Source organism: Anas acuta, chromosome 4 (assembly GCF_963932015.1).
Source record: "Anas acuta chromosome 4, bAnaAcu1.1, whole genome shotgun sequence".
Classification (NCBI taxonomy): Eukaryota; Metazoa; Chordata; class Aves; order Anseriformes; family Anatidae; genus Anas; species Anas acuta.
The window spans coordinates 34,930,739-34,956,169 of NC_088982.1; the positions used below are offsets into that span (position 1 = coordinate 34,930,739).

General features: G+C 35.8%; 1 long non-coding RNA gene across 1 annotated transcript in view; it reads right to left on the bottom strand.

The window, feature by feature from the left end:
• LOC137855959 (uncharacterized) overlaps window positions 1-5,517 on the bottom strand; it is a 41,383-nt gene extending 35,866 nt beyond the window's left edge. The window contains exon 1 of the long non-coding RNA XR_011096089.1: window positions 5,284-5,517. This is a non-coding gene — a long non-coding RNA (uncharacterized lncRNA). The remainder of the gene's footprint in view (window positions 1-5,283) is intronic.
• Between the last annotated feature and the right edge of the window lie 19,914 nt (window positions 5,518-25,431).

The following is a 25,431-nucleotide window of genomic DNA, read 5'->3' on the forward strand; positions in this document are numbered from 1 at the left end:
GCTTCATGCCACCAGTTACAGTAGTAGAAACCTTTGTTAGGAGGCATGCTGTATGTTCAATATACAACTATCTTTACACCATGGAAACAACTACAGTTCATGTCACTGTTTCCCTCAAGATGCAACTCATTCTCCAGTATTTCATTTAATGTGGTAAACATGATAATGAGCATTTTAACAAATGTGAAAGTTGCCCGTGTTTCTCACTTTGGTAACCGTATAGCAGATTTATGGGAATTTAGAGCACAATACAGGAAGATACTAGGTACTGTGCTCTACTCTCTTTTATTTCCAAGAATATGGCTATGTAACTGTATCTGTTGGAGAAAGCCATATAATTCTTCTTAATTATTAAATTAAAAAATATATGTATATCTTATTTTTACACTTTAAAATTAAAATATACACTCATCATTTGCATTGGCCTTATTGGAAGGTAGGTTGATAGCTTATAAATATCAGAGCTCAAAGTAAATCAGTTAATAAAATATATTCAAAGGGTGTTTTGCCACTTAATTATAAAAATAATGCTCAAGTTTAATATCACCAAGGACAATTCTGGGAGGTCTAATTCTTAAAGTACAGTTAAACCATAAAATAATACTTCCACTTTTAAGAAGAAGATAATTTCAATAATTTGAACTTTATGTTGTGTAAAGATGACTTTTCCCTTTCCTACACAACTTCTATGTTTCTTTGGAGACAGCTACATTTCACTAGGTTGAGATCAAAGGTAAGGAAGGGGCCAAGCAATGATCCTTCTATACTGATCAGCTCAGAGCTGAAACAGGAAAAAAAGTTTAATTAAATTGTTTTCCGTAAGCTAGTGGAAGGTAATCAAAGCCAATATACCATTGTTCTTCTAATCCCTGCCCAAGGAAGTTACATGGTTCACAAATCAAATTACTGGGGCAGCATGAGCCTCTGGTGGAGACAGGGAAAGATGCAAAGTGGAATTAAGGATTCAAATATCAACACATACCAATAAATCCAATTTGTTCCTTATTCACATGCTTTGATACGATACATTAAAAAAAAAAAAAATGTGGTTCACTGTATGAACTAATTCCCCTATGCATTTCCACTTTTTTTTTTTTATGGCAATTTTCTGACAAGTCATAAAAAATAAAATAAATAAAATAAAATAAAAATAAAAAACACTTTAGCAACAACAATAAAATTAAAAAAAAATAAAATCAAATCAAAATTTAAAAATCAAGTTGTTTGGGAGAGAAAAATTTATTAGCCTAACATAATTATGCAGCATTACAGAAAAAGGTAAACAACTCTTAATGTAGTATAAAACTAGCTTTTATTGGCAGCAAGATAACATCAAAGCTAAGAATTTATTAGCATTCAAGAAAAGACTCTACAGTTATGAGACAGCAAGAATAGTCACCATCATATTGAATGGGAAAAATATATTTTGCTAGAGCTATGAAAGAGAACCGCAAGTTTCAGAACATGATCCAACCTGTACCAAATCAGGGAATGAGGAAAATCCTAAATTTCTTGAGTCATACAAAACACTTTTCACTGTTGACAAAGGAACAGGCAGTATTTGATTCCAGTCCGACTGACACTCCAGACACCACACAGCTGATACAAGGATATAAAAATGTCTGCATTTTGTGCATGCTTTAGAGACCAGTCTCACTGGCCCTGTGTTGCACTGTGTTTTCTGCAGCTGCTCAGTAAATCCCGTTCATCAGATTTGCTGCATATTGCTTACTCAGAGCCCCCTGGGATTTTAAAATAACGCTGCACAAAGAACTGAAGTTTGACTCTCCTATATCCTAGGTTGAGTCAGGCAGACTGCCAGCTACTTGTAATTTTGATTAGAAAATAACAGAAATAATAAAAGGGGAACCACATACAGTTCTTTTGCATGGCCTTTTGTGTGTGTGTGAGAGAGAAAGAGAGAACAAATGAATTTTCAGGTTCTGTTTGAGGTTTAGACACATCACATCAGTTCTTATTTCATCTTTTCTTAGTTTTCACCTGGTTTCACTAGAATTCCTAAAGCTTTACTTCATACATTTGCTCACTTACACTTTATCTCTTTTAAATCACAGGTATGGTTTCATTCTTGGCAAGCTCCACACAGCTACTGAAGCATGTTAGCAATTAGGGAAGTTCACTGTTTGGCTGCAAGAAATAAGAGTTGCAGATCTCCACATCAGATGAAAATGGATCACTATTGTAGCTGACAGTTGGCTCTCCAGAAACATTTTCCCACTGGGTATTTTGTCACAGCATATTGTTAAGATAGTTTTCTACAGGAGCAGGAGACTGTCATTGATTGCAGTCACCGGTCCTTCATGAAAAATCACCAGTAGCTTCATAGACAGGACCTTTACCTTGACTTTCTCTGTTTCACACCCTTCTTCATCAAGACCTTGGATTTTGTCCACTGCACCCCTGTGACAGGACCCCTCTCCTTCTAATTTTACACCACATGTAAAAAAACAGGGCTTACACCTGCTTTACAGCTAGAGTAAGAGTTTCTTCCTCATTAGCATATATCAGATACAATTAAAGTTTTCAACAATATGGTAAACTAATGTGAATGGGATCCATATGTTTAACATAAAACAGTGTTTTGTTTACATATTTCATTAATTAAGGCACTTTGTGTTTTTCTTAACCTCTGTTAGGCTATTTTGATAATCATCATGTATGATACCTATTATTTATTTGTTGTTATATAAAAACTAAATTATCACATGTAATCAAGTTGCAAGTTTTTTGTGCAGGAGATTCACATTACAGGAGAATGAAAAATATTAAAAACCTCTATGTTTTTTCACAGAGGACATAAATTACCTCATAATAATTCTACCTCTATTACCAGTGATTTCAGAATGAATAATGAAAAAAATGAATCCTCCACGAGTGATATGATTTTCAAAAGTAATCTCTTAATGGAAACATGGTAGGTTGAATAACACAAGAAGACCATTAGGAATAGAAAATCTTTAAGAGAAATAATGAAGAGGGGCATTTACAATTTGTATTTCCACATGAGTAGGTATTTCACAAAATAACATTCATTATTATAGAGCAAATCCAGTTTCCTTCTTCAAATTAAAATATTTGATGTTTAATACAAATATCTGTTTGCTGCTACAGAATCACAGGATGTCTGAGATTAGAAGGGACCTCTAAAGATTATCTAGTCCAACCTCCCTACCAAGCAGGATCACCTAGAGCATGTTGCTCAGAATGGCATCCAGGTGGGTTTTGAATATCTCCAGAGAAGGAGATTCCACAACCTCCCTGGGTAATCAGTTCCTGTGCTCTGTCACCCTCACAGTAAAGAAATGCCCTCTTATATTCAGACAGTATTTCCTATGCTTCAGTTTGTGCCCATTGCCTCTTGTCCTGTCACTGGGCACAACTGAGAAGAGACTGGTTTCATTGTCTTGACACCTTCCCTTCAGATATTTATATACGCTGATGAGGTCTTCCCTCGGTCTTCTTTTTTCCAGGCAAAACAGACCCAGTCCTCTCAGCCTGTCCATATATGACAAGTTCTGCAGTCCCCTAATCACCTTAGAAGCATCTGGTTATCATTTTTTTTTTTGGGTGCTGATGGTGAAATGCAACTTAAATGATACATCTCAAGTAAAGGCTCTTACAGCACACACGGTTAAAGACGTATTTGTTGGTAATATTTTCCTATTTTAGTAGTTAAAATACAGCTTTATACCTGGGCTGCCTTGTACTTTTTGTCATATAAAGTTATTTCAAGTTCAACACTTCCATCCTTTTAATATTCATCATGGAGAAAACCAACAGGTCACAAAAGTGATTTCTCCTGTACAATGAAATTTCATGTAGACTTGAAATAAGCTCTGAGCTCATAGGGCTGTGACCTCACTCAGGAAGTTCAGAATTTCTAGCACGAGGGCTACAAGCTCCTCCATCTCGAGACCAACCCCAGAAACAGCCACACCCATTTAGACCAAAAGAAATGGCTACCATTATGTGAAAATGCTTCATAGCTAAATGCTTATTAGTAATACCTAGTAAGATTGTTATATGTGAACATATTGGCATTTTATTCCTACGGAGTTTCTTTTTCTTTTTGTTTTTCCCCATTAAAAAGTAGACACCTTCAAACAGAAGATGTTTTACCACGAGGAATGAATATCAGTCCTGTATTTAGGATACCCTCAGCTCTTTTTACCAGTTTGAATCTGCCTTGATACCATTTAAAACAACTTCTCTTTCAGTTCCTCTCTCTGTAAGCTGGAAATAGTAGCTCCATACGTCAAAAAAGAGATAAATGTTTTAATATTCTCCAGGTACGTAGCTGGTACATAGACAAATGTTCTAAAAGAGACCAAAAGTAAATGTGCAATTCCACACTTAATTCAAGCCTTAAAGATGTGAAAGAGCTCTGTGATGAATAATGAAAAGCAAGAAGAAGTAGTAGGAAACTGCCTAGAGTATGTGTGAACATGTATTTAAAAACTGTACCTTAATGCAAAAGGCAGATGAATTAGAACTGCAAATCCACTTACTGTTAGTACTCCTAACATCAGAGAACCTTGTAGATTAATGTTCTTTTAATGTATTTCCAAGTAATGATGTACAAGCCTATATATGTATAAAAGCACTGAATGAACAATAGATAAGTCTCTGATTCAGGAACTGTATAGCAACCATAGGGAATAAAAACTAGATAAGAAATGTCTTGTACTGGAAACTAGTTTCAAAATAATCATTGGTTACTAATAAGACTAATGAAAAGGAGAGATTTTGCTTTCTAAGTTAAAATTGAAATGTTCTTCATGAAAAGCAAACAACAACAACAAAAAAGACACCACCCGACTATTGTCACAATCAGGCTGAAAAGCATTTTTTTTTTTAAGTTTTACAGTAAATTCCTATACCGTTGCCTTCAGTGTTCAGAGAAAAACTTCACAGGTGCCTGAATATTTTTGTAGATCACACTCCTTTGGGTTGGGAGAGTGCCTTGGTTCACATCTCTACAGCTGGTGAAATTTTCTCAGCATTGACACAGACACACATGATGCCATATCTTCACATGTGCAGACAGCTGATTACATCTCCTGCACCTGGGGAGACAGTGGCATGGGTGGGCACTGCACGTTAGCAGTGCCAGGCAGGGCTCCCCAGAACCAGCAGCATGCATGCAGGTGGCATGCACCACCAGCAGCCTGGGATATCTGTGATATCTTGTAACAAAAAAAAAAAAAACAAACAAAAAAAAAACAAAAAATAGAGCATGCTATGGGCTAGGTAGATACTCACTCTTTTCTTTCAAAGGCCTCCTCAAAAGCTACCTGCTCTGCTCCATCTGTCTCATCACAGATACCAGATTTTTCTACATAACAGGATGTGCATTAGAATGATGCTTCAGCTGCTGTTAATTCAGCTCAGTTAATTCAAAGCCCCAACAAAGGAAAGGAACAAAGGGTAAAACAAATAAAAATAATGAACCAGTTGCTCAGTTGATGTAATTGCACTAGCTTCAATAGAACTACACTAATTTTCAGCAGCTGCAGTTTTGGCTCTTTTTTCTTTTTATTTACTTTACCTCCTGTTCTTAATTTTCTACCCTTCCATTTGTTTGCTATTTTCATTCATTTGGAGTGTAAATCCCTTGAGGAATGACCCTCTCCTCTCCTCTGCTCTCCTCTTTCCTTCTTTTCCTTTCCTTTCCTCTCTTCAAAACCATGCAAGATTAGGTTAGTTCCATTATATGATAGGTAGGACAGACATGGTAGGTATAGGGACAGTATAGAACTGGAAACACAAAACAAAGCAAAACAACAACAAAATCTAAATCTGGCTCCATGTATGATTTTCTACCTTCACCAGCCAACTATCTGAGTAAGATCAGGGTGGATGATCATTATGGCAAATGCTGCCATAAGACTCTGTTGCCTTACCTACTCCTAGCGACAGGACATACTTAAAAAATACCAGTTTAATGTACTCTTCCATTTCAGAGCTGTTTTCTACCTGTCAAAAGAAGGAGCTTTGAGAGAATTGCTAGTTTTGTTTGTTTGTTTGTTTGTTTTTTGGTTGGTTGGCTGGCTATTTTTTTGTTTATTTGTTTGTTTGTTTTTTTTTTAGCTAGTGTACATTCTTTGGTGATCTTTTCTTCTTGTATTTGTTTTCCTGGCAACCTGGCAACCTGGCAAACCAACAAGGTCTAAATCAGCCAATCATAATTTACTGAAAACTTTTCATAGAGAAGACCCTAATTCAAGTTCTCAAGTTTAAATCTGTTGAATGGCAAAACAATCAAAACGGTAAAGATTAAAGCCACAAACAGATAAGAAGATGAACTGAAATACAGGATAGCACCTTCACTTCTGTAACAGTTCCCCAGAGTCCTCACTACTTGTTTGCAGGCAAAAAATATATTACTAATGATTTATTATGATCATCCTGTGACAGAGCTCATAAAAATTGTTAATAAATCAATCTACATGCTTGTATGCTTGAAAGTTCTTTCTGAATAGCTTAGGTGATGTGACAAAAATATTTAGCATTCTCATTTTTCTCAGGAATTGTATTACTTTAGATATCACAGAGCTAGGTATCAGTAAGTACTGTATAACTATCACTGCAAATTACTAGCTTCCACTGTTTTGTGGAAGAAAGACTGAATGACAAGGAATCTGGTGCAACAGTGTTTTATAAGAGGAATCATATGTCAGAAAATAGGTTATTTGAACAGTAGGTGTGAATTAGATTTTTGACAGAAGAGTATTACTGTTATTTTCACTTGCATCTGTTTTTTCTAAGAATTTGCATTACAATTTGTGGATGACATAAGAAGCATGAAATAATGCAAATAATATTATAATATATAATAATGCAAATAAATAATTTACCCCATCTCATACTGATCAAAAATCACAGAATTCCTCCTGAAATTAAGCTGGCACTCATGTAAGGATTTAATAAGGACAGAAGCTCAGAGACCAAGCTGAAGATGGAAGTTAAAATGGAAGTTGTAAAATTTGGTTTGGGACTATTACAGAGCCAGTAGTTAACAAGTTTACTCCAGCAGTAAATCAGAAGTCTAACAGCAAAGGGACTCACATGCTTAGTGTTGTCTTTAGTATTGTTCTTGGATTTCAAGAGCTTTCATCTGAAAGTCCTAAGGATAGATGAATTTGTTCAAACAAAACCTCCAGGGATTCATTTTTTTACTATCAGACGGGAGTTTGATTATTTCTTCAGTACAGACCTTATCCAGTTTATGACTCCTCTGAAATTCTTTTGTATACACACATTTATATTTATACATGTATATATATATATACACATATATATATAGTGTGAGAACTCTTTCCATGAGACTAGATATAAACCTCTTTTACCAATAATTCATTAAAATTTATAATAGCTTTACACAATAAATATGTGTATTAAAATGTTCCTAAAAATATCTGAGTTTATTACTGACATAAAAATGACTATCAGTTTTCAAAATTTATTTCTCTTATCTCAGTTATTTTGTGTTGGAGGGTTTTGCATGCATTTGTAATGATAGCAGTCATGAAAGTCTTAAAATCCCTGGTGAGGCAGACTTTTCCTTGGATGAAGCCCACCTAAATGAAATCTGGTGAATCAGGAGACAGGAAACCTAGGAGTTAATGGCTTTATTAGTTTTGATTTTTTTTTCTTCTGCTTGACTTCTGCTTTTATACTAAACCTTTCAAAAACTGTATTGTTCTGATTGTCATTAAAAGCTCAGCCATTAAGTTCATCTTGGAACAACTTATGCAAGGCCTCTAAATAAGGTTGATTGTATGGAAAATACATTTTTTATTACATTTCATATTTATTTTTAGTTTTTCATCAGTCATAACACAAGTCATAAAGAAAACTAAAAAGCCTATAAACCCCACATATATGCAATGTTTTCTCTTCTTTTCAAATTAACAACTTGGATTTTACATCAATAATAAAATGGACTTTACTAAGCAATGTTTATAGATGACTCTTCAGCTTAAGCACATGTTATGAGGTGTTTTTTCCATTTTTAGTTGTAAAAATAAATTTTAATAATAATAAAAATATGAATAAATTTTAATATTCCAATATCAGTATCGTTAATTTAAAAACCACACTAATTTAACTAGAGGCTACAGAGTTTATTGGTAAGTTATTAATCCATCAGCAGAAGCATTTTTCCTATGATACACTTACTTTTTAATGTTTCTAAGATTTGTGAAGCAAAAAACAAGAACTTAAATACAATTTGCTCTAGATAATGTATTATAATATAAATTCTATCACACATACAAAACACTACACTTATAGATCACAATGTGTATTTTGCAATTATTAATTATTCCTGTTATTATTAATTATGTCCTGCTGTCAGGTAAGAACTAAACTTATAAATTAATGTAAAATAAGAACTCATCCCACTGGCTCAATCTAGTTACACAATTAGCATTCATTTATAGACTCTTCCAATAATAGTGTCACTTCATTTACAGACTTACTATTTTGAGGGGAAATAAAGGTCCCAAATTGTTTCAGGCTTATATAAAGTACAAATTGCAATTCCAGGTGTAGTGATAATGCAATGACTGATAATGCAGTGAAGTTATGTGGTGGGAAAAAAAAAAAAAAAGTGTTCATTATAACTACACCATGTATTTTCATTAGCCTTTCTAATACAGCTGAGTTATTGATATTTCTATGCACCTTTATCAGGCAAGGCAGGAGTCTCTGGATATTGAAGTTTTCTAACATTTTAGGGAAGAAACTTAATTATACTCTTGTACTGATGTAATTGTGAAAACCCAGAGTGCACCTTTACAGCCAATCTACTATGAATCTATGTCTAAAGTGCCTCCAGTGCAAAATTAAACAATTATTCTGTAAAGTAAATGCTATGTTATTGTAGTACATACTATATTCCTTGTCCTGATAACAGCTTAAAATAGATTACTCACGAAGAGATAGGTGTTTTTTTTTGTTGTTGTTGTTTGTTTGTTTTTATGTATAAATTCTTACTTGTCAATGACAATGAGTAAAATAAAGATGAAAATCTTAAAACAGTTAGGTCCCCTATTGGCCTTTCCTAAATGTAGAGTCCTTTTCCATTTGTGTACCCACCTGGTACTGAATGAATTTGGCCCATTTCAGGGGTATGAGTACATTATAAATATATATAAGTAACAGTTTGCCTTTAAATGTCTTTTGTCCAGATTACATTTCTTGCAGTAAGAAGGAATACCTGCAAATCATCACTATGCAACAACTATGGGCATTTCAATCCCATTTAGCATTTTTTAGAAGGAATAATAGGAGACTGCTGAACTTCAAGGGGTAGATTTTGTTGCACAATAGCACTGCAAAGAAGAGAATAAAAAATATATTCTGCAGGTATAAGAGACTCATCTGAAGAAATATTTAAAACTTCAGAATTTTGAAACTAAAGCTCATAATCCTCCTATTTATAACCTACATGAAACAATGTAGTACTTCATATAGAATATGAATCCGAATATTTCATCAGAAATCAATATACTTTTGAAAATGATGTTGAAAATAGAGAAATGAAGCAAATGAAAAATACACAGGAAAAAGATATTTTTGAACTCTGAATGCATTTAAAAAATTAAAAAAAAAAAAAAAAGGAAAAAACTTTAAGATTTCTACAATAATAATAATAAAAAGAAACATCGGAAAATATGCTTTTTTCTTCTCTTTTAGATGGAATGTGAAAAACCCTTCAACAAATACGTCTGCATTTGTACAACAGTTTCAAATTACAAACTGCATTCCCTAAGTATTACAGAAAACTATTGTATTTGGTGGCAGTATTAATTATTTTTTTTTTATTGGCCTAGGATATGTACTAGTAAAAGCAGAACTATTTGGTCAACCACACAGAAAGGACTGTTTACCCATGATTAATACAGAACATGTTAATCATGGGTGAGCAGTATCTGTAGACAGATAAGGGACTGATTGCAAACCCCAAGTTTACCTCCATGATCTGTAAATTGTCTTCAGTTAACCATACAAACATTTCCTTAAAGCACAAGGAGGTGGAAAGACAGATCATCCCTGAATAATAAACAACCCAGCTTTTGAAAGAAGCTCCTCAGATTTAAAGCTGTTTCTGCCACCAGAGCTGCCAGTTTTGTTGATCTTACTGCTGCTTGACCAGGCCAGAGGATGCAAGATGTTTTGAGTTCATTTAGTGACTACATAAAGCAGAAGGAACTCAGGACCATAATCCTCAAGTCTTCTGGAAACAGTACAAGTAACATTTTATTCTAAAGCAACAAACCTTCAGATTTATTGTTGAAAGCACATGGGAAAAAATAAATAAATAAATAGATAAAAAATAAACATAAAATTCCTAGAAAAGTGGTGAAAAAAGAAAAAAAGAAAAAAAAAAAAAAAAAAGTGGGCTAAGGAATAATATCCTTCTCTCTTACTGTCAATACTGTCAACATATGCAGCAAAGTCAAGTGCTGTATAGAAATGAGTCTACAGTGCTAGAGAAAGAAACCTTCCGCTAACTAAAATAACTGCTGCAAGGTGGATGGTAATGATATTTGCCTCTCACATAGTCCTGAGAAGGTGCCATTAGTTTGTCACTGTTATCATTCTCCATGGAAAAGGAATGCAAAAGCTTTCAATGCTCATCCTGCTTTTATACAGAATTTGTAAATAAGTAAATGTTCATCCTTGGGTTCTCTCAGACTAATTCCTACTAATCTAAGGATCATATTCAGATATAAAGTACTGTAACTAGTAGCGCTGTTTATTCATTAAGATAGCTCACATTGCTGTATTCTAGCCGATTCTATGATAAGAGGGAATCTTACATTCAATATCCTCTAAAGTCTGAATTTGTAATAGTCATAAAATAATCCAAAACAGGGGAAAGTCTGGTTCTGCACTGTTATCTCTCAGTGATTAAAGAATGTGTAAATGTCATGTATATCCTACAAGGTTGCCCCCCATAAGACTGCCTGGAACACCTTCAGTGTGTTAATCCTACGTGGAACCATTGTTTACATTTCTCACATGAATATTCACCACATCGTAGGAAGCCTTTCCTGCTATTTGCCAACTTTGCTCCAAATGACAAATTCAAAGGGGTGAGCAAGTTCTTTTTAACCAACCTGAATGCTAGATTCTAGATGTGGTACTTTGAAATACCTCTAAAAATGTCATTTTATTTCAGATTTAAATGTAAAAGCATTATGCTCCCATTTCTACAGTGCCTGGGAAACTGTCCAAATAAAACCCAGGGTTGTACTATCCACATTTTGCAAGTCTTTCACAATGTTCTATGCTTTTTTTTCCACAAATAATGTAGCCAAATAACTTCTGTCCAAATTAGCAATGGTGACTTACCCAGAAAAAAAAAAAAAAGAAAGAAAAAAAAAGAAAAAGGTTAACACTTTGACAGGTTTAAGTTTTAGAGCATGAGAGGATAAGGAAGAGGGAAAGCTCTCTGTCAAATGTCTTCTTTTTGTAGATGATGCAGAGAAATCTACTTCATCAGCTTAGAGGTGAAATTGCATCAACACTGTAAAAACAAAATTTTGTACCTTTGTTCACCTTTAAGTAGGTGAGACAATAAAGAGAGAAATATACACGTCCCCTGTAAGTCATATGAAACTGTTCAACTATAAAACACTAGCATTTCTCTTCAGCTCTAGAAATAATCTCTTTAGTGTGAAGCTTGGACCATTTCTAAATTTTTTTATCCCAGTTCCTTGTCCTCTAACATGCCACCCAAGAAGACTTTTGGTAGAGCTTATGTGTGTTTGGGTCACAGAAAAAGAAAATTAGTCCCTCTGCTTTACATGATATTGACAGTGTGGGATTGTGCTGAATGCCATTAGTATTAACATTCCAGGACATAAAATTATTGTTCTCCTTTGAATTTTTGTTATTACTAGTCAGGGCAACTGGTATTTGGACTTCTTCACAGACTTTAAAAAAGAATAATCACAGGCTTGATCCTGTTCCCATTTAAGCTAACGAAACTTTTGACACAACTTCAATAGGGTCCCAGGCCCTCGAGGACAATTTTCTGAATATCCAGATTTAGCTTTTGAAGTTCCACATGGTTCAACTCAAAAGTTGAATCACTTGGGAGGAACAATTTTTCAAATTCTTATTTGCACACCAAAATTCACATTCCAAAAATTGTGGAGGCCAGTTTAAACTAGAAATAATATTATTAAACATGCCATCCTTTTTTCCTCCATTGTTTTCCATACTACCTGCTGTTCACTGTGAACTTAGCAATTTCACATGTGACTTCCTATTATTTCAATAGGATGTGGTTGCTGTAAAAACAAGCCAGCAATAGCATGCTCTGTGTCACTGAGTACCAGCTAATTTCTACAGACTGCCTGTCCAAAATACGGAAGCTGAGGGTGGCTTTTATCTCTTTACAGTCTCACTATACTCTAGGCTAAAAATATTGTCTGAAAATGAACTCGCTCCAGAACAAAAATATTCATGGCTGACTGGACCACCTTCTGTGCACATCACCTACCCACAAGATGTGTCCAGCTAATGGAAAGATCTTATATTTAAACACCAAAATATACTGCCACTCCACCTTTGCTCTAATCATAATCAACCTTTTAGTGACTTACTCATTGATTCAAAAAGAATAGACTAATACTGTATTTTTAAAGAAATGTGAATAGGGATTTGTACTGTGTGAAGAAGTCACTTTCACATGAAAATCATGTTTGCAATCATTTCCACTCCAGTGCAGGAATAGGATGATGTTCTCCCATGATGCCAAGGAAAATAGTATGGCTGCTATGGCAAGGGTGAAACAGCTTTTACTGGGGAAGTTGACATGTTATTTCTTCTGCAAAAACCTTTAGAACTTTCTGAAAAGGGACTCAGTATTTGGTGAAGCATTAAGGGCTTTTTTTGGAAAAAGTGCTTTGCTTCATAAGAAGTTACTCAGAATGTGGTTCAAAATGTGTTTTTTTAACTAAAGAGAAACGTGTGGTGCATATGAAAAAATACAGAAAACCATGAAAGATATCTTTGTTAAATGTCAGTGATATGTGTCTGTTATTTTTCTGTCTTGCAAGCTAATAAACTTAAGACCAGTTGCTTTACAGACAGGGTAGTTATTAGCTCTCAGTAGAAAATAATGTACCACGGGGAATTTACTGTATAAGAAAAATGCTCTTAAATATTTTGGGCCATCTGAGCCACCCAGGGTAAGTGTTTTCTGGCAGTAGAGGTGTTATTGTTGCCATGGCCCTGCCACATGATGTTATTCTCCTAAGTAAAATGTAGTTTTCCTATTAAAGAGCTCTGCTTAAGCCCAGCAGCAAGTAGCCATGATTTTGTTCTCATACCCAGCATGGAAGAGAGGATCATGCAGTAGTGGTAAAGGAAAAGAGCAAAACTGCAATCTGTGGTTTAAATAAAGCAGGTGGAAAGAAAGGCATGTCATTTCTGACTGTGCTCAGTAAAACTAGAAGAGCTAAAGGAGAATATTATTGATTACAGAGATTTAAATGCAAATTTGTTGCTTACGACTTTCAGAAAGCCATCCAATCTATGAAGAGATATATAACCCTAATGGTTTTATTTTCATGGAACCTTACTTTTACTATTAAATGTCTACTGTTTTTTATTTTGTTTTGCTTTTTTTTTTTTTTTTTTTTTTTTTTTGATGAATCTAGTTATTGAATATCTTGATTAGCAAAAAGAAGAGTTACAATTCAAAGCCCAACAGCTGGACTATGTGGTGATTGTTGGGATTTAGCAAACACCTTCTAGATAGAAAAATAAACATGAAATTGTGTTTTGAAACTCTGAAACAATGTTTGGCTGTACACACTCTTGGCTTTAAAGACTGCTTTTAATACTGTAAATATAAAATGATTGTGCATTAAAACTTGACAACATTGTTTCATCTTTTATTCCAGGGCACCCATACTGAAGTTGAGGTTTTATGAGTGTAAGTAGATTAGACCTGCAATATTATTTTTAATCATGTACTTATTCATGAGCAAAGGTCTTTTTAGATACAAACCAGGTGCAGACCAGCTGCTTTGTGTATCTGTGAAAGTGGCCCCAAATTGAACACAAAAATCACAGATACCTATCTTTGAATAATAGCATTTATGTGTCATGCAATTCCTTTCTGTTATTCTTGTGCAATGATTTTCCATAACCAAATAATTTGTCAAACTATGTCTTGGTGGGCTCCTCAGCTAAGGTCACAGCCGTGTGATACGATCTGCCGCAACATTTTGCTCAAGAGTTTCCAAAGGGTACCCACGTGCTGGCGAGAGCAGCCCACTCCTTCACTGGCCTGTGGACCAGCTCAGCGCAGTGCAGACACGGGGCTATGCTTCTCTAAGGGGCAGCAAGGGCAGCTGGAGAGCTGAGCAAGCCCCCACTCCCACTCTTGCCTATTGTCATGGTCACGCACAATTGGTATGTGCTGACAGAACCATATAACACTGGCATAGATATAAAACTGGCAAGTCATGCCAAACAAAACAAGCTGCGGAAACAAGGACTGTAAATCCCAACAGAGGTCAGTGTCTCCTTGACCAGAATCAAACAATAATAACTAATAATAACACACAAATTTCTATAAGAGGAGGGGAAGAGATGCCTGGAGGAATGCTACAATACATAGTGATTTCTCAGAGTGATTTGCAAGTGGTAGCTACTGAATAAAGGTTGGAAGCAATATTTGATTGGAAAAACATTATGCAGCTAGAAAGTGAGAAAAACTTAGAGAAAGGAACCTACAGCATTTGAGTCTGAGGACTGAAAGTTTCATCTAATAGAAAAAATGAATGCCTGTTGATCTACGGAAAACATAATGTGAAACATGTTTGCTGAGTGAGAAAAATGTTGATTGGGCAATATCAAAAGCAGCTGTCGTGTGACAGTGGAAAACCAATTATATAAATGTGACATGGCAGCAAAATAGTCCATGTGGATTGGGGTCTGTGACGTTATTAGAGGGGGCAGTGATGTAAAGTTCCTCACTAAGCTGTAACTGTGCCGACAGCATTAGTGACCTGCCAAGGTGGTCACAACATGCATATTGCTCGATGTCTTACTGTATGTCTTACTTTTATAATTACGGTCCATCCCTGATCTTATTGACTGTCATGGCTCCTGACTAATCTTGATCACACACTTCCCATGTTATGGTGCAGATAAGTTACCAACACACGTAGGTTTGCTTACCTGGTAGTTCCCTGGTATTCTCCATTCTCTGGTCTTCTCTTTGTGTTTCTTGACACCAATCCAGATTAAAAACAACAACAACAAATGAAACAACAAAATACTGATAAGCAATGGGCTCTGACAGACAAAAATGTTATACTGATGACATTCTGTGCCGTGACTTTCAACTCAATAGGACTATAATGAAGTATTTATTAATTTTTACTGTCAAGCGCAGATTTTCTATGGCTGTCATTCTTCTTGTTTGAAGCAATATGCAGTGTCTGTAATGGGTATAATGTATGATTTAATGTGTCAAACACAAGTATGTGGCCTTGATTTTTTCAAGTTTACCCATTCTCCAAAAAGACGGTGATCTCAGTGGCACTCTTGTCCTTGTTATGACAGCCTCGTTCCTACACCTGCAGCAATCTAGCCAAGGGAGTATGGTGAGATAGATTTCATTAAAGGCATTGCTACTAGAGCCAATATGCAAATCATCTAATTAGATATCTCTGCTGTTCTACAATCATCTTAATTCAAAGGTTTTTGGGTGTTGGAACAAGTAATCTTAGCATCTATGTCTTTGATAACTAGCAAGCTGTAAACTTATCCTCAACTTAAAAGAACAGAAAGTAAATCCAGTACAGCTGATTGCATGCTGTAGTTTAATGGCCCACCAGAAATCTTCTTAAGAGAATGTGTTATTTGCACTTCGCAAGAGATGAGGGCACTAAGAGAAAGGACATCAGCACTAGATAAAGAAGGGCCCCAAAATCTGCCATCCCACGGCATTCACCAGAAAGAAACTAAGCTGTACATTAGTTAGGTTAATGTATTTAGTTAGGTTAATGTATTTAGTTAGGTTAATAACTATTACTACAAGAAAAATCATTCTATGTACAAATTTAAATTATGACACATTGCATCACAAGTTGGGTGCATGAGACATACTGGCTATCAAAGTTTCATAAAGTGGCGTGGGATGAGAAACAACTCATCCCTGAGTACCTGAAAACACTGCAAAGTCCAAAGAGGGACAGAGAGGAGCAAGGTATCAGTGTTTACATCCTCTTCTTAATCGTTCTCTCTCTCTCTCTCTCTCTCTCTTAATTTCTTTCAATTTTGTGAGTTCCTTTTTGAATAAAGAAGTCAATATTCAATCTTCATGTTTATTTGAATCCCTTGAAATGTTTTTCCAACATGCCACTGTGAAGAGACTACATGAAAAGATTTTTTTCATGAAAAGATAACGTGACAAAGCAAAACAATTTTATGTTCTAGATTATTATGTAAGCATTTAGTTTTCAAAGTATGCTTGCAACAATTCAATATATACATATATATATATATATATATTTTTTTTTTACACACCCCAGACAGTATCAACATTTTTTATTTGTAAAGCTTTCTACATTTCCGTTGAATGGAAGCAACTTTCATTCAAGCTTCCCCAACACTCTCCCACCTTTTTCTTAAGGGACCACTTCAGGATGAATGCACGGTTTAGTCTCCATGACCCACTCACTCATTGATGCCACTACAATTGCAATTAAATGACTGAAAGTAGTTTGTACTGTAATGTGAATACTAGAAGTAGTTAGACAGATGCAACTAATTCATCCTTCATTTAATATACATTTCTGCTACTGTTAATCTGCTTGTAACAGTGACCTACATCTAATGGATTCAATAGGCTTTTTGCTCAAGTCTGATCAAACTATTAGTAACACAGTTGGGCAAAAACAGAGAGAAAAATACTTCAAATCTTAATATGATTTTTTAATGACCTTCTCTTTTCCTAATGCCTACAGCCCACTTGTTTTAGGTCAGGTTAATGTCTAAAGCAATCATCCCAAGCAGGAATGGCTTATCTTGGTGCTTACAATCCATTTTGTTTGGTGTGCTTTCCTTCTTTTTTAGCAGCAGCTGGGAAAGCAATTGCTGGTGGAAATACACGGACCCAGTGAGCATTAGCATCGCCAGGACTGCATTAGACCATGTGGTTAACTTGAATTGCACGTGTTTAGATTCCCTGTCTTAATTTTGAACCCACAACATAAGGGGAGCATATTTCCCTGCTCCCACATCATTAATTGCAATCACTGTTATCCAAATAATCTGGTTCATAGATAAAAATTGTTTAAAAAAACTTGGAAGAGACACAATGGATCAGCTAACAATAGGCTGTCTGATCGTTTAGGAAAACTAATAAAAAAATAGTGACATATTAATAAACCATTCTGACTCCTGGCTTGTCAAGGATTTGGATTGTGAAGTATAACAAATCCAAAATCCATCAGTTAAATTCTAGTGACACTGAAATCTATAGGAACTCCGATTCTTGCATAGGGTGATGGGTCAGCTTAGTGAGTTCAGCCAAGCACTAAGGCCTGAAATTTGGCTTCAGAAATTCTGACATGCTTCTTGTTGTAAATAGCCCAAGCACAAGCATTTGAATGAACACAAGAAGAAGCTGCATTAGGTTTTAGCAATAAAAATGTTGTTATTTTCTGCCTTACACAGATTTCCTACGTGACAAACATCAAAATTAAACAGTTGCAATATTCAGCACATTTTTATCCAGATAAATATTGAAAACATATTTAATGCAATATTGAAGGGATTACAGAATTCAGAAAAGGGAAAGTCTGACTAATGCTGCAGCTGTGCAGCATTCCAGTGAATCCAAGCCATTGCCAGCATTTATTAGCCACTCAGTCTTTGACAATAAACAATCTTCAGCTCACAATCATATATCCAGACAGATAGATGTATGGTATTGCTTACACAGCCACATTAACACTGTCCTGTCTATGAGCCATGACTACCCTTAACTATTAGCTTTCGCTTTGAGTCTGTTACAAAAGGCACAGTCCAATTTTGCTTTAATTTTCTTTAATGACAAATCAATTACAGTATTATACCTTTTGCTGTACATTTATTTTTGTTTTCTGGAAGCTTTACTATGGGCACTTCATGAAAACTTTACTGCTGACATTGAAATAAAAACTTCAGCCATTTTATATTTTTTATTTTTATTTTAAAAAATAAAAATAAAATAGAAATTTTAGGTTAGAAAACCTGTTTTTCCAACATGATATCTGGAAAACAAAAGAAAATCAAACTACTTAAAGATGTGACAGATATTTCAATAGGAAGCAGGATTTCACCCATCATAGAAAGTGTGCTTTGTAAAAGAAAATAGCAATGGAAATGGCTGCTTTAATATTCCTCCAAAGAAGCAAGTAAAATACTAGGAATAGCAAAGAAATCATTATGATACTGTCTTTTTAAATCAGGTGAAGAAAAATCTCTTGTATCATTTTAAATCATTTCGTGGAATAAGTAACACAAGTTTTGAGAAATCTCTTCTATTTACATATGCACACCACACTGCTTTCAGATCACCAGGCACAAGATGGACTCAGAAAGCTGCTTCTCTTATCTTCAGTCATCACCATATTATAAACTTCAGTGAAGGGCCTTATTTATATTTGGTGAAGGTTCAGAAAGAGAAGAAAAGAAAGAATTGTCATTAACCACACAAAACAACTCAAAGACTATAAAAAAGTGCTTGGCTTCTGAAAATACATAGGATCCTACTGGACAAAATGTCCAGCATACAGCTAAATAAAAGCATCATACGATGGGTGAGCAATTGGCTAACGGGCAGGGCCCAAAGGGTTATGGTGAATGGGGCTGCGTCAGGCTGGCGGGCGGTCACCAGTGGGGTCCCTCAAGGCTCCATTTTAGGGCCGGTACTTTTCAATATTTTTATAAACGATCTGGATGTAGGAACAGAAGGCATTTTGAGCAAGTTTGCTGATGACACCAAACTTGGAGGAGTTGTGGACTCGAATGAGGGTGGAAAGGCCTTGCAGAGGGATCTGGATAGGTTGGAGAGCTGGGCGATCGCCAACCGCATGAAGTTCAATAAGAGCAAGTGCCGGGTCCTGCACCTGGGACGGGGAAACCCTGGCTGCACGTACAGACTGGGCGACGAGACGCTGGAGAGCAGCCTAGAAGAGAGGGATCTGGGGGTCGTGGTAGACAACAAGTTGAATATGAGCCGGCAGTGTGCCCTGGCAGCCAGGAGGGCCAACCGTGTCCTGGGGTGCATCAAGCACGGCATTGCTAGTAGGTCGAGGGAGGTGATTGTCCCGCTCTACTCTGCGCTGGTGCGGCCTCACCTCGAGTACTGTGTGCAGTTCTGGGCACCACAGTATAAAAAGGACATGAAACTGTTGGAGAGTGTCCAGAGGAGGGCTACGAAGATGGTGAAAGGCCTGGAGGGGAAGACGTACGAGGAACGGCTGAGGGCACTGGGCCTGTTCAGCCTGGAGAAGAGGAGGCTGAGGGGAGACCTCATCGCAGTCTACAACTTCCTCGTAAGGGGGTGTCGAGAGGCAGGAGACCTTATCTCCATTAACACCAGCGACAGGACCCGCGGGAATGGAGTTAAGCTGAGGCAGGGGAAGTTTAGGCTGGACATCAGGAAGGGGTTCTTCACAGAGAGAGTGGTTGCACACTGGAACAGGCTCCCCAGGGAAGTGGTCACTGCACCGAGCCTGTCTGAATTTAAGAAGAGATTGGACTGTGCACTTAGTCACATGGTCTGAACTTGGGTAGACCTGTGCGGTGTCAAGAGTTGGACTTGATGATCCTTAAGGGTCCCTTCCAACTCAGGATATTCTATGATTCTATGATTCTATACCTGGTTTGCACAGGAAATGCTCAAGAATTTATAACAAGTATGCCAAAACACTTGTTTTGAAATATAGCATTAGAACTGGAATAATACCAGCCAAGATGAATCTCAGATCAGCAGTTCTGAAAATGGTGTAAACAAAACAAAATAAAACAAAACAAGAAATAATGTTTTGTAAAGTAAAAGACAGGGAAATGTTTCAATGCTTCCAATAGTACAAAGCAGAAAGTCACACAAAAGAGCTTCTAATTTACAATAAATATTTTTCAATACATGAGATAAAACAATTATTTGGCCCCCTTTATTTTTTAGTTGCTTCAAGAATGAAATGCCACCATTATTATTCTGTTACGTTCTTGTCAAAGTCAGCGTATCAGAAAAAATCTCAAAAAATATTGAGAAAGAGGTTATTGTCAGCTGGAGACTGTTTTATTGTGGTACCTTGCTAGGATAGTTTTATAAATACTATCCAAGAATGAGTGGAAAAAGCAAGAAAATCTTGTAATATATGGAAGGATTATGGTAAGAATAATATCTATTTTCATTTATACTCAGCACTGAATGTTCCAATATTAAATACAATGGGAATATATTTTAAAAGCGTATTTTTCATTAACATAGAATTTTCCCTACAGTGCAACCATCTGTGGGACATCCAGACTTCTAAAAATGATATTTCTCAATCATGGCCTGGATGGTTAGGAGTCAAGGCAGCACCAGTGGGACCAAGGGCTAAAGTGGGGATCCAACTAACACAAGCTCTGTCCTGAACAACCCCCATGGGTGTCAGAGCTGCCAGACATGCAGAATAGTGCATTTTAAGGCAAAAGTTTTGATGTAGAGCAAACTGGACAAGGATGCACTTTAAAATGGCACAATGTACCTTACATGAATGAATAGACAAGAAGCTCATAATGCAGAAACAAGATAAAAAGTTCTAGCTTATACTTTCAGTATTCATTCTAAATTGTCTGCACTTATTAATCACTAAGCTTCAAAATATTTCTCATGGAATTGTAAAAGATTTTAATAGAAGATATGTCCATATACATATATATGGACATATATGGATAGATATATATATATATCCAAGTCCAGGAATTACAAAAGGAAGCTATATGGATTTTGATCCATAAGATAGCAGAGCAGTGACATCAGAGAACACCACCAAGGAAGACAGAGATGACTCCATTCATAGCGAATCATTGCTGATGAAGGTGATCTATGGGAAAATGTTCCAAGCTCAGAACTAGATACTTCTGACATCAGATAATTAAACATTGCTGTGGTTACACTATTTTCAGATATATTTTTTTCAAGATACCACTTTAACATCAAGTGTTCATTGGCACAAAGATGACAGGTGGTCAACCAAAGAAGCTCAACATTATGGTGACATAATGAATCATAATGTTGATAGCACTTGCATCTCTTTTTTTAACGATTGAAGAATTAAGAAAATCTTTTTTTAAAACAAACAAACAAACAAAAACATTAGCTTTGAAAGTCTCAACATGGTTAAAAATTCACATTTACTATAATTTCACTATTTCAGACAGAATTCCACTCTGCAGAAGCAGGATATCACCTCTGAGTTCATGTCAAGTTCAGCTTGAAAAACACAATGGCACAGTATTTGCTGCTGGATAGAACAAAATGAAGAAAATGACTACAGCTAAACTGAGATTATCGAACCAGAGAGAGTTTCTGGAATCCATGATCTGCAATTGAAAGACTACCATGGTGGTCTGGTCTAGAGGACATTTTTTACTGTATAAGGAGCACTGGACTAAAAGACTAGACAAAACTCAATAAATATATTTTTCATTTATAAGTGCAGTGATAACCTGAAGAGTCAACTAAGATCCTTTAACAACAACAATAAAAAATAATTTCTTTGGCCTTTTGTTAAATCTTTTTGATGCTTCACGGAGGTTTAGGAGAAACTGTGGTCAGGGCTCAGGAGCTCACATGCAACTGCTTGCAGGTGATAGTCATATATAAGATAAAAATCTGTAATACCATATGGCATCCAAGCAATCAAAATGAACATTGACAGAAGAAAATGAAAAGAGAAAGGGGAAGGCTAAGGGAAATACAGAAGAGATACACAGTTAAAGGTGTATGTTTCTTTTTAAAAAAAGAATAAAATCCCACTTTTTAGCTTTTTAATTACTCTTCTTTTTTAAATAACGTGAAATGAAGAAAATATGACATCAACAGGCAAAAGTAAAAAAAACAGCTTCTAACTTGTCCTTTTCAGAATAGAGGATATAATATTTGTCATTTTTAGTAGTAGCTGCCTATAAAGTCACATCCTTAATGCATGTTCCCTAAATAAATGCTTTATTTTTCAAACATGAAAAGCTATTGAGTTCTTTTGACTCTTGAAATGAAGCCAATTATTTATGTGTATAATGTGGTTTTATCACAGCCATTAAACACCCACACAAGCACCTTTTCATTAGTCATTTCTTAATGAAATGCTTCATAGATGCTCATTTTAAATATATTATTTGGTTATGAGGAAAGATTTAAACAGACCTTCTCTCTTACTTCTTACACCTCAGTTTAGGCACTTACATTGGAAGACAAGTCACTACAGGCAAATTCTTAAGGTGATTCATGCAATCACTTGTATCTCAAAGCCTTTCAGAGACTCCTGCATCTTTCCACTGCATAGACTCCCAGCAGTTAAATCCAAGGTGAGGCCTCTGGCTAAAATTAGGTGGGATGAAACACACCAGAAGGCAGATTTTGGAGTGGCCTTCAAAAGAAGTTTTGCATTTATTTAAGACATGGAATTGAGATTCTCTCTCTTCCTCATTGCTTCCTCCTCCTTAATTTAGACAGTAATTCTTTTTGGCTAGCAGAAGTAATTATTGGGATAATTTCTTTAGTAATTCAAAATCTTATATTTCAGTAAGCAGGCAGGTAGACAGGCCAATGTTAGGCATGTTGTCAGTTGGCATTTTCTGTGAAATTCAGTTCATTTGACAAAATGTCCTATCTGAACTTTGAGCAATTCACAGAACTTGGACTATGTTTGAAGATAAAAAGCAAGATAAAAATAATAATAATTTTGTGTGTATTTCTTATTTCATTAAAAATACTTCACCTTGCCAAAATGTACTTTGTGTATATTCTGAAAACAGAAGTCTTCTTAGAACAACAACAACAAAAACAGAGCCAGACACAAAAGCTTATTTTCTAACATAATCAGGGGAACATTGAGTGTAACAGAACAGCTATCTCTGATTTTAATGAAACAGAAAAACTTACTGAACATTCCCTTTTGTGTTGTTTTCTATTTCTGCTTATAGCTCTGATGGAAGTTAGAAATAATGTTATAGGCCAAACACAATTATGTGACATTTGTGAGCCTATAAAATGGACACCAAATTGAAGGACTTTGTATTTTATTTGATTTATTCATTAATTTACTTATTATATAAAAAGTAAGGAGACCTCACACTTTCATAGCCCAGAGTACATTTCATTAAGGAAAACAAACAAACAAAAAAAAAAAAAAAAAAAAAAAAAAAACACAAAACAAAACACTAAAATTCCTCCCCCTTTGCAGAATGTTGAAGTGACTTTACCTGTTCTTTATCTGCTACCAGAGTTGAAATCACATTTGCATTTTACTGGCATTTCTATGGCAGTCATGAATAATCGTCTGCTTTGGAAAGCAGCATGAAGTATTATTAACTGTTATGCCTTTAACATGACCTTTCTATGACATAGAAGATGGTAGAAAGAAGGAAAAATAACATTATTGACAACCAGCTGGCACCCCATACACCACTAACAGACCATCAGCAAGGGTGACCACAGGGTTTTGATGCTCTGTCTTCTAGCACATGAACCCAGTCAGAAACCCTGAAAAGCCTGGATTGAAAATACGTTAGCTGTGAACAGATACATCACAAATGCTTTGGAGCAAGTCTAAAGACATAAACAACTCTTAAAACTAGAAATTTTGCTCCTCTGTATTCTACTTCCCTGGACAATTTGCTTATAGGTTAATCAGATAAGTTACCAGCAAGCACTCATTTCAGCACAATGTTGGAATCGGAATTAAATCATAGTAGTTATTAAATCATAAGTAGTAATTAAATCATGGCAGTTATTCATTGGGGAAAAAAAAAAAAACACAAAAAAAAAAACAAACACAACAACAAAACTCTACTTTCTATGCAAAGTAAAATATTGAATCATGATAAAGAGTTGCATCAAACACAAGCTATATGTGTGGCAAGTTGAGGCAGAGACTTTCAAAGCTTTGTAAGGACCACAAACCTACCCCTTCCTATATTGTTCATTGGCTATCAGGCATACAGAGACAATGTCACCTTTGAAAATTTCAGAGTTGATTGGGAGTGTTTCTTCAAATTCCTATTTCATGTTTAGAGGGTCTATTCCATCACAGTTCAGTAAAAAAGATTTTGAGTTCACTTCAGTAGGAGGACCAACATCTTTCATGAGACTGGACTAACAAGGATTTGTGTCTTCCTATTGTTTGTTGTTATTGTTATTGTTGTTTTGGTTGGTTGGTTTTGTACAATCTCAGAAAGTGTAACCATGAAGTACTGGCATCTGATATACTCAAAACAGGGAGATATACTGTGCTGCTCTGACCTGCAAAGTCATATCCTGCATTGTCATATCCTGCTAAGATCCCCTAGGTTATTCCAGGGTGAGATTCTGATGTTCAGAGCAGGTCTGGTTTACAGCAGAATATTCATCTCTATAAATGAGATGGGAAGAAATGTCCAGAAGCATTATTTATAAATGAAGATAAGTGCTGGCTAACTTTCCTGCCTTATGCTTATATCATCTAATTACTTTGGCATCGTGTTTTCCTCTTTCATGTTCCAAGTCTGCTTTGTGCTTTAGCAGTTCACATCATTCTCCTTCCTATCTCATACATTTTCTTTCCCTCCCTTTAGATAAACCATTAACAATCCTAAGTAAACTGAAATTTGGGGGTTTAAATATGCTCTGTGTTACATAATTTCTGCTCCCAGTGTCCAACCAACACTACTTATTTTTTTGTCTGCAAGACAAGATGCTACATTGGGCACACTTTTAATGGGATCTCCCACATTCCTTATCTGTCTTAAAATAACCCAAAAATAGCAAGAAGAGCTATGAATCCCAATGACTAGGTTCAGTAATTTTGGAGAGAGAGGAGGACCTGAGAGCCATGTTTGGCTCTATTCACTTTTCTCTTTATAAAGCCAGGTCTATTCTCCAGAATTGTTTTTAGTTCAGCAACCTTTAAATGGCTTCCTGGCCTACAGCAGATCTTCCCAGATCTTTTAACATCCTAAGAGGAGTGGCTTTCCTCCTTTTATCCCTGGCTGTGTGATTCTTCCCATGCCTGTCACAGTCACTCCCAACAATGCACATTTCTTCAGCAGTGACTTCTTTGCATTTCAAGAACTTCTCTCAGCTGTGCATGCTCCATCTCTTTCAGGGAAGTACCTGATTTCCCTCTGTCC